We start from the raw sequence: 18,747 nt of genomic DNA on the forward strand, positions 1-18,747 counted from the left end.
GTGTGAACAGTTGTGTGTGTGTACACTGTATACAGACTGTATGTGCACTGAACATAATGTGTGAATAGGGCTTATCTTTTTTCCTTGTGAAACTCTGCCAGATACGTGGATGGCACTGTGTAAATAACAATAACAATAATTTCTCCTTTTGCCCAACTGTCCCCCTGTCTTTTACTCCTCTGTATCCTTTGGCAGCTCTCTTCAAGAGGCAGGAATATTTCCAACCCTCCTTTCTTTTGCTGACAGTTTGCATCTGTTGTGTTTTATGTCTGTTGGAAATAAATTTTCATGTTAGGAGAAGAGAACAATTATCTCAGCAAAGAGAGATCAAATTGGTTCTTTAAAGAGAAAACAAAGTTTAGATCTTATCTGATTAATGAGATTTACTTTAAGCCTCAAATGAATCTTAAATAATGTGACTCCACTGGAAGAGGCGAGAAAACCATTGAAGCCTCTATCCACCTCCCCATCATACATTATGCTTTAAAAGTAGATACAGAACAAATCACCTATGTGTGAAACTGCCAACCCACAGTTAGGTAAACAGTGCATTCTGGAAGCTTCTGGAAAACTCTAGCCAAGGGCTGCACAACTTCAGCCCTCCTGCAAATGTTGGACTCCCATAATCTCTGACTATTGGCCTTTCGGGCTGGGGATAATGGGAGTTGTATTCCAAAAACAGCTGGAGGGCCAAAGTTGTGCAGCCCTTAATCGAGCCTATACTAGGGAAATGTTCTTACTTAACAGCTTTTACTTGAAATAGTTTTGCTTCTATTCTCACCACATGTTCCATTGTATTTGCTTCTCTTTCTGCTGGACACCTTTTGGAATCTTAGTTTCCTGGTGGTGCTTGTGCTTGGAATAGTGATTCTAGTGGAAAACAGAAGCTGGGGAAATAGCATTTCCAGGAAGAGGAACCTACTAGTGTAGAGGTTTGATGCTATGATTGCTGCCCCCCTCACACTGATTATTTCCAATGTTTACCCATGCTGATTACTGCAGGAAGCAACTAGTAGGGATGTGTGAGCTGGCTCACTTTGAGCCAGGCTCAACTTCGAGCTGGACTGGTTCAGCCAGTCCAAGTTCAAACTGGACTATCCCTCAGTGCAAAGAACCAACTCACAGACTGGCTCGGGTATACTTGTAAAGGGGGCATCCCTAACCTAAACTCCCTAAAGGCACTGGGCGGGAGGGGGGAGTGAGAGAAAGCAGCCTCCATACCTTTAGCAGAGGCCGTGGGATAGGCGGCATAAATGGGCGGTGAGGTGGAGGCAGTGAAGCAGCTGAGGTGGCGGTAGGTGGCAGTGGGGGCTCCTCTAAGCCCTCTGCCAGCCTCCCAAGTGACAGCCTGGGCTGGCTATGCACGTGCAGAGGCCATTTTTGTGACCTCCACTCATGCACAGAGGCCATTTGTATCACTGGTTGGGCTGCTGGATGTTCCGTCCACATCCCTAGCAACCAGCATCTTTATGTGGCTTTTGGGTACTGAACATGTTGATCCAGCATTCCCAACATTAATAAAATCCTCGTGCTTGGAATCTAAATCTAAATTTCATTTAAGTGTTACAAACCATACACACAATGCCAAATACTCTACTATGTACTCACAAAACCAAACATGTTGGAGAATTTATGTCCAGATTATGGGATCTTTCTTCAATGAAAAGCTTCTGACAACTATAGAATGTTTCCATTCGATTGGCCCAATTTTTTTTCAACCACTAGTTTCAGAAACTTGGAAAAAAACACCAGTGAAAGATGGGGACAAAATCATTAAACAAACCACTATAAGATTTATGAAAAGCTGGCGTTTATAATTAAAGCAGTATAAAATACATAGATTTCAATTAGTTTTTAATAGTTCTCATGATTTGTAGAAGATCTTCCATTTCCTCTGCAAAACACATATAACAGTAAAGGGGAATCTTCTGTTCCCTTGATCTGTACAAATCTTTTTCCAAGTAAGGGAGAAACAAATAAACAGTGATTACTACCCTTGCTGTATTTTTGACCACAGTTCTGTTTTCCTTCTTTGTGAACCAAAACATTTTCATGTGTTTTATGTATTTATTTATTTTGCTGATGAATCTTCTATGCTGTCTTTCTGCCAAAAACAACATTCAAGGCGACTTACACAGATCCATAAAAACAATCAATATAAAAACCATTTAAAAGTCAGTAATAAATCAAATAGCATGTAAAAAAGAGCAGCACTAATTGACCAGACGTTATTTGAAAAAACCCAAATAAATTGCCAGAAAACAACTAATAAAATAATAAAAGGACCAGCCATCATAATCACTCTACATAATAAAATATATATATCCGTAACCACTAAAAACTCAAGCAAACAGGGCAGACTTCACTCAATGCCTAAAATATAATGAAGGCAGCACCAGGCAAACTTTACTGATGAAAGAGAGCCACATTCAAGGTGCAGCCACAGAAAAAGTCCTTTGGTGGTCACTTACCTAACCCCTTCTCCAGGGAGATCAGCCTCTGATGAAGATCTTACCTGACAGGCAGGTTTGTATGTGGGAAGATGGTCCTTCAGATTCCTTGGTCCTAGACCAATTAGATCTTTATGGATAAAAACAAAGTAGCACTTTGAACTGTGCCCAAAAACAAACTGGAAGCCAATTAAGATCTTAAAGTATGGGTGAAATATGACCATTACAGCGGGTCCTGGTTAACAGCTTGGCTGCCATATTCCTGAATCAGTTGAAGATTCTGAAGACGTTTAAGATGTGCAATGCAGTGTTCTTCCTTGCAGGGCCCAGCAAGACGCCAGAGGTGGCTGGCTCCCATTGACTCTAAGTGTGGCTTCAGGGGCGTAACTACTATTAGGCAAGGGGAGGCGGCTGCCTGGGGGCCCCCACGCCTCAAGGGGCCCCCCCAGAGGCAAGTCACATGACTATATATTGTGAAGTGTGTGTGTGTGTGTATCAGTGAGGGGCCCATTTTAAAATTTTGTCTCTGGGCCCACTCCAGCCTTGTTACGCCCCTGTGTGGCTTCCCGATTAATAGGCCCGTGTGAAACTTTTGTCAGAGCTGAATACTCGGCACAGCCCCTCTGGTACAGTTTGGAGGTAGAGTTGCCAGGTCCAAGTGGTGAAAACAGTCGAAATTTGTCACCAAACAATGGTTGGTGCTGTTCACCAAAAAAGCCTCCAAAAGGAGATTTGCATTTTAAAATGGCATAAAATTTATATTTGCCAATTGGTATAATATATGCATGCTTTGCTAAAACAGGATAATCTGAGAATAAATACAACTCACACACCCCTTTTTGAACACCAGCCTTCCTATGACTGGATCACAGAATCCTATGGGGCAAATGGGGCATTTTCTTTTCATTTTCAAGTTGGAGGGAAACCACCACAGAACCCTTTCCATAAAGTTCAAACACCAGTAATCTCTGAATCGCATGGGGCATTTGAGGGCATGTAATGCACCCCTTCTCCGCGGTTCAACACTAGGCTCCCCTCCACAGTGGTGCATCCAGGGGAAGCGTACGTTTCCTGACCTGGAGGGAGCTTGCTGGTTGTGCACCACAGCTGGAAAGCAGCAGACACACACGACACAGTCAGAAGAAGAAGTCCCTCCTTGGGGCCACTGGGCCGGTCACAGTAAGTCACTGAGAAAACGAGGAGGCCGGCTGCTGCAAAAGACACACGGCTGTGGAAGATGGAGGGGACTTGCCATCACAGCAGCAGCATACAAATGAGCTCCTCTAGCCACCACACAGCAAATATTACACATGAGTAAGCCCATTGTTTCCAATGGGCCTATTCATGGGTAACAGCCACAGTGATTTGAGCCACTTGGTCCTGGCAGCAGGATCGCTGGAACTCCAGTAACCCCCTTCAGCACAGAAATAGTTGCAGGGGGTTTAAAATACTTGCAAATCTGGGGTAAAAGTCCACATCAGGGAACCCTATTTAGAGGTCGCTCACTGCTCAGTGCTGTGTGTTGCTCAGTACCAGAGAGCCTCTTTGAAAGGAAACAGAGCCCTCAAGCCTCATCCTGGAAGATGGACACAGAAGCGCTGGGAAGTATAGTCCTTTCCAACACTTTCCCCATAGAGCTTTATGGGGAAGGAATAGAACTCTCAGTGCTCCATGCACACCTTCCAAGATGGCCCTAGAGTGTCATTTCTCTTGAAGCCCCCCTCCCCCCAGTGCTGGGGAAAGGACAGCAATGCACAGAGGTCAATGTGGTGGGAAATGACTCTCACGTTCAAGTTTTTTGCCGCCCCCCCACCAAGTGGCTCCTACCTGAAAAACAGCAAAGGCCACTGCATCACAGCAATTAAGTCTAGATGTTACTCAAGCAAGGATGCCTGTGGCATGATCCTTTCATTCTAGGAAAGGACCCAGCTGGCATAGTAGCTGAAATTGGAGGTTGCTTCCATATTAGTCCTGCTTTCTGGAATTGTCACCACTCTCTTTTTTAATGCAGTACCCTCATTTTGTCATCAAATAATTACATTCCAGTGTTTTTTGTGTTGTCTTTCTTCAGACTTGATTTGTGATGATTTTGCATAAAATGTAATGGCTGCACTATCCCCTCTTGTGTGGACAGCCGCAGTGCTATTATTGCTATGAGGGTTTTAAGGATTCTAGATCTGCTTCTAGATCTGCTTCTAGATGCGAAGTATCCTGTTTGCAGATCCATCCCATTTTACTGCTTTCTAGATTAGAGCAGAGGAGGAATTATTGCTGAATTGCCTTTTATTTAGTCAGCTTTTGTGTACGTGTGTGTGTGGGGGGGCAGGGGGGCAGTGGTCTGGTCTGAGGGCATATGAGATAACTTGCTGAAGCTAAACAGGTCTGGGCCGGGAACCTGACTGGAAATCCCATGTACACTGCTCTGAGCCCCAGCGTGGAAGAAAGGTGGGCTATAAAAATGTAACGAACAAACAAATTACTGATTTTCCAGTAATTCTGACTTCTGTGGCAAAATAGTGCTATTTTGGCATTTATTTTTTTTTAAAGAAGAGATTGAAACAGAATATTGCAACAGAAGCAATAACTTCACACACACACACACACACACACACACACACACACCCAGCACTGTGGGCTGTCCATGTCAGGCAGCATCCAAAGCCCATGCAGGGGCCCAACCAGGTCCTTGTTGACCCCTTCACAGTGGAAAAGCTGCTGCACATACCCCATGTATAAAGAAAAGACAATAAAGAGTAGTGTGGTGACCCTCTATTTTCTTACCTCTTTATGAAAGTCTATATTATCTCCATATGCAACTTGAATATAGAGATAAGAAAATGCAAAAACACATATAGCAAGAGCCATATAATTGCTGCACAAATTCTATAGTTTTAAAAAATCTCTATATGAGACTTGTGCAGCATCTCCTTTTTGTCCCACCCTCCCCACCACCCAATGGGCTTTCTTCCAAGTCCCTGCAATAATGCGGGAGCCTTTGTGAGATAGATAGCTATTGGCTGGTGGGAGAGAGTTGCCACAGAAAGGCCTTCCCCTCTGAGGGCTGAAGGGGATCAAGCAAAAGACTGGAATTGGTGCCACTGCACCATGAGGTCTGGGAGGGGGCACCTGCATCCCATGGAGGGTCCCGTACTTTGTCTTGTCTCAGGGTCCAGAGCAATCTCTTGCTGACTCTGCACACGGACAAACTGCAGGGAACAAAAGGTGACCAAATAAGGGGCATTTAGCACTCATACTCTAGCCACACTGACCTAGGAAGCAATACAATGGACCATGCCTAGAAACAGAGAGCTTTCAATTACCATTGTAAAGGAACTGGCATATCAGTAGACAGTATAGAAGGATCTTGGCTATGGAGAAGGGCATTGCTGGCCACCTGCCATATGGAACCTCTGTTTTAATTCCACTTCCAGCTAACTGCAGAAAAACACCACATGTGCCATCTGATCCTGGAGCCAACTGACTAGTAGCAGGGAGAGCACTAAGGCTTGAGGCTGCCACTTCTTATGGGCTTTGGTTGGCTTCGTAGAATTCAGTATTTGTGGCCAATATATGTAATATATGTAAAGAAATACTTTTTAAAATCTTGCCATAGAATTGCTTATTCATTTGTTTGAACTTTTGAATTTTTCCAGCTTGGCCAGCATCTAGTATTCTCTGCCAATCTCTCTCTCTCTCTCTCTCTGATTTTAATTGTTATGTATATGTATGTATGTATGTATGTTTATTTAATTTATTTATTACTGTACTCTGGCTTATTACCTTTTGCACATCTCTTATAATTTATTCTTGAATTCATTTGTTGGGATTCTGTTGTACTTTGGGCGTATTGGCCATAAGACTTTTGTCTGATGATAAGAAAAGCAATGCCTCAGATGTGCTAAAGGGCCTTATTGGGAAAGCAACTGGAGAAAGCTACTTTGAGCTATGGACACCACAAGTGCATCCATAAGCAATGCTGGATTTAAGAGATCCCCTCAAGTTACAAACTTGGTGTTACCCCATCCAGAAAATACTACTTCCATGTTCAGAGATCCTGAAGCCAGCAGAGGTAACAAGCAGAGCTGTCACTGATTTAAATGGGAAATGGATAGCACCTTTGGTAAGTAGATCTCGATTTGTGAAGTGAGTGCAACAGATATCTACTTGTGTTGACTATCAAACCATGGTAATTTCCCTAGTCCTTGCCTGACAATCTTCTTTTCCATGTACACTGTTGTTTCATTAACACCACAATTTTTCTCCCGAATTGGAGACATCCATTTTAATAGTTATGTTTTATTTTACCACTTGAAGGATTCTTTGAGGTCCAGAAAGTAGCTTTCAGATTGTATCCCCACCCTTTAAATGCCTTTTTTCACCACCTCTGCCATCCCACCTGTAAATTATGCCTCAACTCTCTGACAGGCAGGTAACTGTTGTTATGAATTCAGTTTAGCATTTCCTTCCTGTCTTTTTTATTTTTGTATATTTGAAGACAGAGGAAAAACAAATTGGATCAAGCCATAAATTACTGCTCTGTCTCCCCAGCATTGTAAATTGCCAGTGGATGACTCCATTTTTAAACTTTCAGCTAAACAAGATAATTAATGTGGGGGGGCTAGGAAAGACCACAGACAAGTGCCCCTTCTGCCTTGATGTTTGGCAGGGAAAGTTCAAGGTGATAGCAGGAATGAGGTCCCCTGCAATTCAAGCCCCAGGACAGGCAGGCAAGGGAGTATTTTTGCTCTGTCTTGTAGTGGGAGGAGGAATAGTAACGTGGGCTGTGACCCTGTTTAATAAAAAACCGAGAAAGAGAAGGCTTTGATGGGAGGGGGAAGGCTGAGGAGACAGCATTGACCCCTGGGCCAGGAGGAGGCTGTAGCAAGATGAAAGTGTTCCTCTCTCCTTACCGCTGTCAGCACTTTTTAATGTCAACTCTGTGAAGGATTGTCAGCAAGCCAGGCAGGTATCTATCTAAACTTTCCCAGGCCTCTAATTTGGGGGACTTGGTGACCGCACAGGGTGGTACAGTTTGGTCTGTGTCTTCTTAACTTTCTGGAGATCCAGTTGCCTGAATTTTGAACAGCTTTGCTATATGCAAGAGGCTACACAGAGGGCACCAGCTTGTGTGTGTGTGTGTGTGTATATATACTATGTAGGAGTGTTGATAGTCAAACAACTGCAAGAAGATGGAAGCAAAATAACCACTAACATTCCCATTTGGATTACAGTGGAATTGACCAGTTTTGCCAAATGATTAACCAATCTGCACCCAAATCACATTTTATCTAAGCACTCTTGCTTGTTGCAAATTATGTGATCTCCAGCCCCCATGCTAGCCATAGAGAAGAGGGCTGGACTCTCCCTCATTTTTATAATATATTGCTGGATGAGTGGTCTCCTGTTACAGCTATAAGAAGGTTTAGGAAGGCTGGCAAAATGTCACAGGCAAGATGTATGTACTGGAGGGGAGGAGGGGAAATGTGTCACACATAAGCCACATTTTGGACACTATCATGGTATTTGCAGAGCTACAATTCATACAATGATATCATTAGAAATGGTGGCACTTTCTGCTGGGAGAATAGCATTTTCTGTGCAACTAAATATATTGTGCTTTGAGAACTGGGGAGATAGAGTATCACAGTAACTAAAATCGCAACTTTAGTTGAAGATGTCTGATCCCTGCAACAAATGAACAACTATCCAAAGAGGGCCCATATGGAAAGGGGCCTAATATGTCTTAAAGTGGCTCTCCCCCTCTGCTCATTCAAGCTTAGAATGGGGGAAAGGGGGAGTGTTTACATGGAGGTTGTCTCACTAGAATATTGGTGACCTTTTCCCACCATGGGGCTTTATACATTTGAAACTCAGGCAGCTTTTCCTCATCTTAAATGGCAATTGGGCTCTGAGCATTGTTTAAATATAACAAGTAGTTCGGGCCTAGAATCTTGATTCTTTTTTCCCCAAAAGAGAACGTTTTTTAGCCTTTACGGCTGCAAGAAAAGTTTGAAAATGTGTAAGTAATGCTTGGTACAAATTTTAGAAGTGGGAAGTGAACTAAGCAGGCAGGGTGTCCCTTGTTTTTCCTGGTCCTTCCTCTACAGCTCACCCAACCTGTCCCCAAGATGCAGCCATTTTCCCCTTTCCATTTCTACCAAATCCCACATTTGCATTTTATTGGCAAATATACTGAGTTACCATGGAACCTACTTTGGGTACTGTTTTGGCCTGGAATACCACCTTCCAGGTATTTAATGGATGATGATCTAGAGTGCATGTTGATTCTCTTGCTAGGCACTGGTGTGGGGCAGGGTTGGTTGGGCACATGCAAAGATGGAGACTGGAGAACAGTTGATCACCCCACATGCATAATTGTCCAGAACTAGCTAGCAGTGGCTCTACTATAAGGGGCTCTGAGGCAAAGCCCATGGTGGATGGTCTCTCCACCCACCAGCTTGCTGGAGAATGTAGAGGGGAATTGGTGTCATTGTCATCTGCAGCACCTCTTGCGCCCACCCTCAGAGGGTAGGAGGGAGGTGAGCTGCCACTGTGTCTGACCTCCCTCCCTCCCATTAGGCAATGGGGACTGATGAAGATTGTAGGAAGAGCTGCAGTTTCTTCTCCTGCCCTCCCTATCAGCCAAGAGGAGCATCCTCTAGAGGCCCCATGATAATGCAGGGGTCTCTGGAGGGCAGCTTCTGTTGGCTGTGGGGGTGATGGGTGACAGTGGCAGCAGCATGAACCTGTCAGCTGGCTTACACCACCATTGTCATTAGGTACTGGGGGTTCATGGGTCAACTGGGTCAGTCCTCCAATGGGCATGGGCCCTTGGGCAGTGCAAAACCTGACTGAACCCTGACACCACCCCAATAGTTCCTTCCTTTCTTTCCCTACCTTTCCCAAGGGTTCAAGGTGACTTTCAAAACCAATATAATACTGTTAAAACAAACTAAAAAACAGAATTATGATTAACAAAGACTCTAAACCTCTCCAGTAGAGTGCACTAAGAGCAGTCCTGTGTACCTCAGTGTGCTATGAATGTAGGTTTAGATGTGCTCCATATCTATGGAGTGTATATCTGCTCTTTCTGTGATGTGCATATGCAGGGCTCTTTGTTATACTTGTGATGCGCAATTGTACACACACACACACACACACACACACACACACACACACACACACACAGAGGTTTGGTGTCTTTTGTTGGTCATGTGCTTTTGTTGGTCAAGTGTCCTGTAGCTTTTTGCATTCAGCATCTTGTGCTCAGTACAACAAACCTGTTATGTGGCTGTATTACTCTTTTGTTGGGTAAGAGTATGTGGTTCTGGTGGCTCTTCGCCATTAAGTGTGTGACTGACGCATAGTTGTGTCTAAGAGGCACATGGTGTGGGATTTCCCCCCCTTTCTTCTTTCTCTGTGTGTGTTTATTGAGGGGGGGGTGCCTTCCTTTCTTAAGCACCTTTCAGATATGTGGCCACAGCTCATTTAATCCTTTAACAATCTTTTATCTTTCTTTTTTCTTTTTTGTTTTTAATTCAGATCTTGTGTGTACGAGTGAGGGTCTGACAGAGAGAGAAAGAAAGAGGGAGGGAGGGCGAGAGAGGGAGAGAGAGAGGGAGTGCTTGCAGGGCCTCTCTGCTTATTTTCCTCTCCAAAGGTGCCCGATCTGTCTGCTTGTGATGTTTCCACAGAACTCAGCATTTCTTTTCCATCCCAGCCCTAACATGGAGAGAGCTAGTTAACGGCCCATTAAACATATTCAGAGCACTTCAGTAGCTTTGGGGGGTGGGGGACCCACCAAGCAACAGGAGAACATTTAGGGGGAGAAAGCCCTCCAGACACACACACAAAAGGCCTCCTGTAAAACATGGCAATAGGGGTACAGTCCTCTTGCTTCTGTGGAAAGGCTTCCAACAGAGGGAAAACCGACCAGCAGCCAAAGGTAATCATACATACACAGTTCTCCTTCTGCCACAGATTCCCTGTACAACTTTTATAAGTCACCATGTATTTGAACACCTGCCATTTCTTGAGAACATTCATCCTGGGCGCAATAGTGCAATTCTGTGTACATCCTATGCTGATTAGAGGATCATTGGATATCAATCCTGTGATCCTATCCATGAATGCAATCCTATCCGTGAACTGCACTGGCTGGAGGGACTTGGGATACCAACAGAGCAATCCAGTTGTGGAGTTATGCTGATGTAGCAACAGCAGCAGGAGAGGTGTAAGTTGTTTTCTGGGAGTGCAACTGAGCTTCTACCACATCCAGTGCTACAGAAGTTTGTGTGTGTGTGTTTTTAAAGTATAAGATTATACCCATAAGACTCCCTGCACTGGCAGATCTTGAAGAAATCGCAGCATCAGGGATCTACGCCAGCATGGTTAGACCAGTATAGCCACACCGCTGGCACACCTCTGTGGGTGGGGTAAAGAAATGGGTGGTTTGGGCTGTGTCAAAGGACAAACAGGACTTAGTTGGTATCCTAAGTGCTAACTGACCGTAATTCACACCCCCAGTGATAATGTAACATTATGTTGGCAAAAAATGGTAGTCTAAATCAAAATGTTCCCATTGAACTCTATGGAAAGTCAAAAGCTGCTGTTTCCCACATAATCTCCTGTCCATCCTACACATCCACAGCAGAGTATAGGCTACTGACTAACTCTGCAACCAACCATGGAAACACCAACAGCAATATATACAGTAAACCCCAGACAGGAGACCCATATCCCAGATGACAGGGTGTGTGGCATGAGGCTATATCTGGCCTCATGTCAATCAAACAGAGCACACAAGTGCAAAGTTTGGGAGTGAAAGGATCCGATACAAAAAAGAGCACTTTGCACAAACAGCCAAAGAGAAACACAGAGGAATTGTAAGCACTTGTCAGAACGGCGACCACAACATTTACCCAATTAATCGGTTAGATTAATCAGTTTAAAAGCTTTCAATGGGCTTATTGGTCATGTGTATGCTCAGGCTGCTTGAGTATACACAGAAGGGGTGCCTAGAGATGGGTGCCCGTCTCACAGGAGTATCGCTAAATTCACTGCGCTCATCAGTACATTCCTGGAGTTTGGGTCAACGAGTCCCAGCCTCCAGGGATCCGTGCTGCACAGAGCAGTGCAGATCATGTGGGCACGCAATGGCATGGCATATAGACACTGTGGATCGCCTGGGTGGGTGGGTGGGGAAGGTAGGTGGAACCTAAATGGGGTAGGTGGAACATACCTGTGGGGCCCACCCGGTCATGAGCACAGGCTCAGTGTTTGCTATAACACATGTTTGTATCATGTGTCACAATGCTCCTTGCAGAAATATTGAGCAGCATCCAAACTGTTACTCAATAGGGCCATTCAGGAGTCATTTGACTGCTATGCATTGATTGTAGGTACATGCAAATTCATGTAAATTTGATTACCAATCATATGATTAAATTAAATTAAATTAAATTAAATTAAATTAAATTAAAGAGAGCCAGCGTGGTGTAGTGGTTAGAGTGCTGGACTAGGACCGGGGAGACCCGAGTTCAAATCCCCATTCAGCCATGAAACTAGCTGGGTGACTCTGGGCCAGTCACTTCTCTCTCAGCCTAACCTACTTCACAGGGTTGTTGTGAGGAGAAACTTAAGTCTGTAGTACACCACTCTGGGATCCTTGGAGGAAGAGTGGGATATAAAATGTAAAATAAATAAATAAATAAATAAATAAATAAATAATAATAATAATAGATAATATGAATTTGTTGCTAACATAATGTGTGCCCATATTCTGAACCTCTATCCCCCATGTTCATAGATCTTCTGCTGGTGTGACAAGAATCCTATGCTCCCCACCCCTTGTACATGCAATGCTCCGCTGGTAGTGCTCCAGATGTCAGGGAATCTAAGAAGTGTAGTTTTCCCAGGGTGCCTGACAGCTACACAAAGAACATCAGATACTGATGTTCTGCATTTTCCAAGATTCTTGGTGCCTGGAATGGTGGAATCCTCCATCCCTATCACTGCAGCAGACATAGCCTCATCACAGCAGCCCTGTAAGGAGGGCAGTGGCTACACAATGAGGCAGGCTGTGTTGCACTCCCAGTGTCATTACAAGCATGATGATGTCTGATTCGGGCTTAGGAAACATGAACTATTTTCTGATGGACTGGAAGCACTGGCTTGCTGTGTCCAGTTCCAACTTGAGCCTAGGAAGCACACTCATCATTCTTGCCATAGGCCCAAATTTCCAGCACACTCACCACTGCTGAATGGTGTGCTTGCAGCCTAGTTGAGTGGTCAGTGTATCCACCTGTCCATTTGTTGTTGGTGCCAGGTGTAAGTGGGCTGACAAAATATTAACCTGACTTAAAACAAATCCAAGAAGACAATGAGGCTATCCACCCGATGGATCCCATGGTGGGGAGGGCTGGCAGATGGGGCGGTGTTTGAAGACAGGGTGGAACCTACCTTCTCTCCAGATGAGCTGTCCTCTTCTGTGTGGTGTGTGGCTCACATGGGCACATGACCCATGCTGCTCTGAGCAATGCGGATGTATGGAGGCCAGGAAAACGGGTCCTAGCCTCCAGAAATCCCTAAATATTTATTTGTTATTTCTCGGTGTACCCTGAGCCATTTTTGGAGATAGATAAATAAATAAACAAACAAACAAACAAACAAACAAACCACGTGAGCATTGCAGTGCATTGTGGGGATTCCTCCATGAGTTGGGCACTTTAGGTGCCCAACTCTGTGTATGCTGAGGTTGTGTGCAGCCCCAGAACACACATGACTCCTGCGCTGGAGATAAGGGCGCACTTGCACCCTTAAACCTTGGCTAAAGGCTGGGATAAAAATTAGGGTTAGGTGGGAGGGCAGCACCGGGATTGAGCTCAATCCCGGTGCTGCACACAAGCAGCCTAACCCAGGCTGGGTTGCCCTAGCCTGGGTGAGGCTGCTTGTGAGAATAGCCTTATTGTTTGAATTAGCCCAGATTATGAGCACTTCCAGCTGGTTATATCTCCACTTCTGTGCAAATTATGATGATAAATAAAACAAGAAATCCACGTGATGCAAAAGGATGTCACATACTATTCTTAGTACCATCTGCTGGCAGTCTGTGGCAGTCAATGAAAAAACTGCCTTTTCAAATTTATTTTACTGTAACTTGGAAAAAACAACACCCAGTTTCTTCATGGATTGCTGCAGATTGCCAACCAATGATGCTAAGAAAATTATGATGATGCTAAGAAAATTAAGTACATCCTTGTACTTAGTGTGGATTTCTTGTTTTATTTATCACCGTGATTTGTGCTGAAGTTGGACTATATCACAGTTTGGAAGAGCCCTGTGTGTATGCCTCTCTTAAACATTCCTGGTTTTGCCTCAGGGAAAAGACCACCTGATGGTCTGCTTTCCTTTATGACCTTCATTATTTGCAGACTGGGTGCTAATAATACCTCTCCTTCTCACAGGTGTGTGTGGTTATTAGAAAAGACTCTTCTGAAAGGATGCTCTATCATGCAACTGATACATTTGATCGTTGTTGCATAGACTATGATTAAGATTTCAAAAAGCAGGACAGGAGATTAGGCCTCTCTTTCAATGAGGGGGTGTGTGCCTGCCTGCCTGCCCTGGCACTGGGAATCTCAGGCTCTGTGCATCGGCCGCTGCTGCTGAAGGATCTTATGTCGCAGACATTCAGAGTTTGCTTTGCCACCTGGGTTGGGCCAAATGTCTCTGGCTGTCTTCTAGATTACACCGTCTGTTTTTTTAGAGCATCAACAGCTCCAATTTCTTTGGAGTTGCTGAGACTCAGCAGCCCTTGAATTATTTTGAAATGGTTTTTTAAATTTTTGAGGGGGGTTTTTTGGTGGTGGTTGTTTTTAGTTCCTCTTTGTCTTGGCTTGTAAAGGAATGATTGAAGAGACGATGACACAACATGTTCTGGGACTGGAAAAGAGACGGCACTAAACAGCCATTTTCATGATTTTCAGTTCCATATATATGAAGATTTTCAACTGCTGACCCAAGTTTCATGCAGTAATTTTGTGGCCTCTCTACATGTTATGCTGAACATTCTCTTGAAGAGAACTTATCAAAATGCACTTGGGATATTTATTATTAAAGAGAGGTATCGGTCCTGGCAGCTGTGCTTTATTTTCTTCCTCTTATCCCTGCCCCCACATAGTCAGGTCTGATCCAGCTACTTCTGGCTAAAGAAAAACTAAAGCAGAAAGGGCATTTTGAACATCATGGTCTGGCCCCAAGGTGGGAGTCTAAAAAAGGGGTGTGCTACATGTGTCTTGAAAGTCTCTGCACCAGCAGACAGTTTTAACATTTTGCAGTGTTAACTGCAGACACCAGATATCTCAGATTTATTTATGGTAATACAGGGCTAGCTTTGCTTTCGTCACAGGTGAGAGAGACATATAGGATTGCTACCAGGTCTACATCTATTAAAATCCACAAGTGACAATGGAGAAGTTGATTTCATATGTTGATGCCACCAGAACACATTGAGTGTCTTGATACCAGTGCAAACCACTTTGTTTCAACAGCCATCTGAATGTAGTTCAGCAACTGAATATATTCTACAGGCATGGTGTTTGGTTTTTGTCATCAGGCTAAAACACCTCCAGAAGCAAGCTGGATAGCATTCAACAACAGCAAAATGTATACAGGGACCTGAAATCACAAGAGCAGTATTCATGCCAGTGGTGTCTGGTGGCTCCTGTGACTGGGTGGGTGCCAGGCAGGGCAGGTGGTGTGTGGATCTCGTATGGGTACTGCAGGGGTGGAGCTAGCATGAGCAGTGCAGGGGCAGAGACAATTAACCCTTGTCCAGCACCACCACACAATAAAAGCATGAAATTTTAAAACAGCAAATGTGCCTGCTTTGCTTATTTTACCCCTCCTTCTAGCAATCCTGCCATCCAAATGCAAAGCAGGGAAGATCCTGCCTAGGAAAGGGGACTATTTATGCTAGCTACCACAAGTCCAGCTCTCCTCAACAACAAACAGAACCATTCACCCTCCACCCCACAAAACAACACACACCGCACCAGTGGACAATTGCATGATGTAATAGTCCAGATCCACATACGCGTGGAACCGAAGGAGGACTTGCATACATTGGCGATGCTTTGCAGCTCGCGACTATCTCAGATGGACACTTATTTTCTTATGGCTGTCTTGACCTGCATGTATGTATGTACGTATGTATGTAACCTCCTGCTTCGGGAACGTGATCTATAGCATATCTGCATGCTAAACGAACCATGCCAGCACAGCGGCTGACCACACCAGGAACTCCTGCTGACAACGCCCCTGGAGGACCCTCTGGACCTGGAGAAGACCTTCCGCCATCAAGGACCCACGCCCAGAGGCTGCAATTGGCAGAAGAAGACTGGCACGGCCCTGCCGGCCACACGCAAGGTGAGGCTGGGATTCGTCCCTCCCTTGGACCTTTTGGACACTCCTCTCACTGAACTCCTTTAACCGGACTCTACCCAAACCCGTAGGGACTTGCGTACAGTGATGTATTCTCTCTGCCTTTGCAACCACACATTCGTTGGTACGTGGCCGTGTTTTATCGGGAAACTATTCACTACTGCTTTTGTAAACCATGTGTTAAACATTCTCTAATAAAAGTCAATCTCTATGCAATCCTTCCCATTAAAGTACTACTGCTGTTGTACTGTGCCAATGAACATGCATCTCTTATCAGAAAAATTCTGTGTACTCAAAGTGTTGGGTAGTATTTTGGGACAAATGAAGAAGAATACAGGAACCAAACTAAGGGGAGGGACAGAAGAACAGAATACATCAGCATGTATTTCTCTCTATGCGCCAGCTTTTTACCACTTTATACACATACTGAGTCACTCTCACTGTTCCCTCTAAGGCACGTGCACATGCTCACAAGCTTTTTGAGGTCTGTCCACCCGGTTAATTTTAGATCCCGCTCAGCTTGAATCAAGAAGACCCCACTCTGAATGCACTTGTGCACACACACTGCCTTGACACTGCTGCCCAGAAGAAAACACATTCCGCACATTGATGAAAAAGATTAGAGGGAACAGTGGTCACTCTCTCTTACACAAAAGTACAAACAAGCAGAGTCAAAGTCAGGATGGCCAAGGCACAACCTGAAACATGTTTGACACATTACTCAAGGGGTAGATGAAAGGGCACATTAAAAAAAACCCAAGAGGGCTAAGAGTGAGCCAAGGCACAGCACACCAGTCAGTCTCACTTGAGTGTCAGAAAACATGCTTTATCACCAGACAGTCTCTTTGTGTACATATGATCATGGTACCCAACATGGTCAACTTTGATAATCTGTGTATTTCTTTTCATAGTACAGTAATGGCGCAAACACAATGGTCACATCCACCAAGAGCAACCCTCACATAACATTTGAAGAAGTCTACTGTATAGACAAGTAGTATTGAGTGATGGGACCAGAGTCACTGAGTGGTTTCATGGCGCAATGGGGATTTGAATTCAGATTTCCTGTCCTAGTCCAACACTCTAACCACTACAGAATGCTGACTCTCTTTGTTCTGTCTTATATGCCATGTCTGGATACAGGATATAACACACACACACACACACACAATCCTGCCATCCACCCCCAAAGCAAAGGGGCTGGGATAGTGGAGAGAGAGACTTCAGACTGACTGCCCTCTCGGCTGCCTTCCCACGGGTCAGCCTCATCAGTTGCTTCTTCAACCGACTGACTGTCCTGCCAGGGATCCATTTCTTATTAGGGGAATAACTACAGGTAGCACCTCCCAGGCAGCTCTCCCCTAGCCAAGGATTCAAAGGAACATAGGAAGCTGTCAGACCATTGGTCCATCTAGATCAGTATTGCCTACACAGACTGGCAGCGGCTTCTCCAAGGTTGCAAGCAGGAATCTCTCTCAGCCCTATCTTGGAGAAGCCAGGGAGGGACCTTGAAACCTTCTGCTCTTCCCAGAGCGGCTCCATCCCCTGAGGGGAATATCTTGCAGTGCTCACACTTCTCATCTCCCATTCATTTGCAACCAGAGCAGACCCTGCTTAGTTAAGGGGGGACAAGTCATGCTTGCTACCACAAGACCAGTTCTCCCATAGACTAATTCTCCTTCCATAGTTTCTCCCCTCACTCTTTCTCCTTTAAGTTTAAAGAAACCATCAGCTTCCCCCTCCACAGTGTCCTTCACTCCACAAAATAAAACTGAACCCCAACAACTCCTTCCTACGAAATCCTGTCACCTCACCATCACAATTCCCCCCATTTTTCCTCTTCCCACTTGCTCCATCCCAAATCTTTCATGTCACCAGTATCACTACCTCCTTGACTGTATTGCTGTACAACATAAGAAGCTGTGGTATACCGAGTCAGACCCTTGGTCCCTCTAGCTCAGTACAGTATTGCCTCCGCTGATTGGCAGCAGCTTCTCTAAGGTTGCAGGCAGGCATCTCTTAGACCTATCTGGAGAGGCTGCCAGGGAGGGAGGGAACTGGAACCTCAGATGCCCTTTCCTAAGGGGAATATCTTACAATGCTCACATTCAACTGCAAACCAGGGAGATGGACCCTGCTTAGCAAAGGGGACAATACCTACTTGCTATCACAAGACCAGATCACGTCCCACCAGACCAACAATCTTGCAGCTGAGCCTGGCAAAGGAGAAGTGCTCTGCCAGGCAGCAAGCAGCCCCTCCCAGCTTCTTCTCACTCTGCCTACACCAACAAAACCACAAAGGCCCCCTCAGCCAGCAGCCAAAAATGATAAGGAAGGCAAACAGCCCCCCTTACTTTTTGTTCTGTTTTTGGTACTCACTCTCACGCACTCACAGTAAGAAAGTGATTGTTTTTGCAAGCTACTCACAGAGGGAGAGGGGAGAGTTCAGTGCCTACTGCCCAGCCACATAAGAGTGAGTGGAACACTAGAACTCATTCTGCTGTGGGAGAAAATGGCTGCGTTCTTCTTCCTTTGGAAATGAGACAACGACTTCCCCCTGGACACTCTGATTGGCTGTCAGAGCTGTCAATCAGCATGATGTCTTCCGAATATTCTTCTAGGTTGTTTTCAGTCCAGCCGACCTTTTGAAAACAAAGCCTTATTAATATGTAAATTATGATTGACAGGTGCTCCGCTTGTTCAACGTCCTCCACTCTATGTAGACATTGCAGCTTGGCTAGGCAAGCTGTAGGGAAGGGCAGGAGGGCAGCACAACCACAGAGTAAGTTATTGGTGGGTGTGTCCACTCTGCCCTAAGGGATGAGCCTCCTCTAATTCATGCCTTTTAGGCAGC

The 18,747-nt window shown here is 44.9% G+C and overlaps 1 long non-coding RNA gene across 2 annotated transcripts; it reads right to left on the reverse strand.

The window, feature by feature from the left end:
- Positions 1 to 1,793: 1,793 nt before the first annotated feature.
- Positions 1,794 to 18,430, reverse strand: LOC128348939 (uncharacterized). 2 transcript variants are annotated; one of them, XR_008318441.1, is made up of 3 exons: positions 18,321 to 18,430; positions 2,472 to 2,580; positions 1,794 to 2,104 (listed from the first exon to the last, which is right to left on the reverse strand). It is a non-coding gene; the product is annotated as an uncharacterized LOC128348939 (long non-coding RNA). The 2 variants fall into 2 exon arrangements; XR_008318440.1 differs by having other exon boundaries at positions 1,794 to 2,580.
- Between the last annotated feature and the right edge of the window lie 317 nt (positions 18,431 to 18,747).

This window comes from Hemicordylus capensis, chromosome 3 (genome assembly GCF_027244095.1).
Source record: "Hemicordylus capensis ecotype Gifberg chromosome 3, rHemCap1.1.pri, whole genome shotgun sequence".
NCBI classification, from domain to species: Eukaryota; Metazoa; Chordata; class Lepidosauria; order Squamata; family Cordylidae; genus Hemicordylus; species Hemicordylus capensis.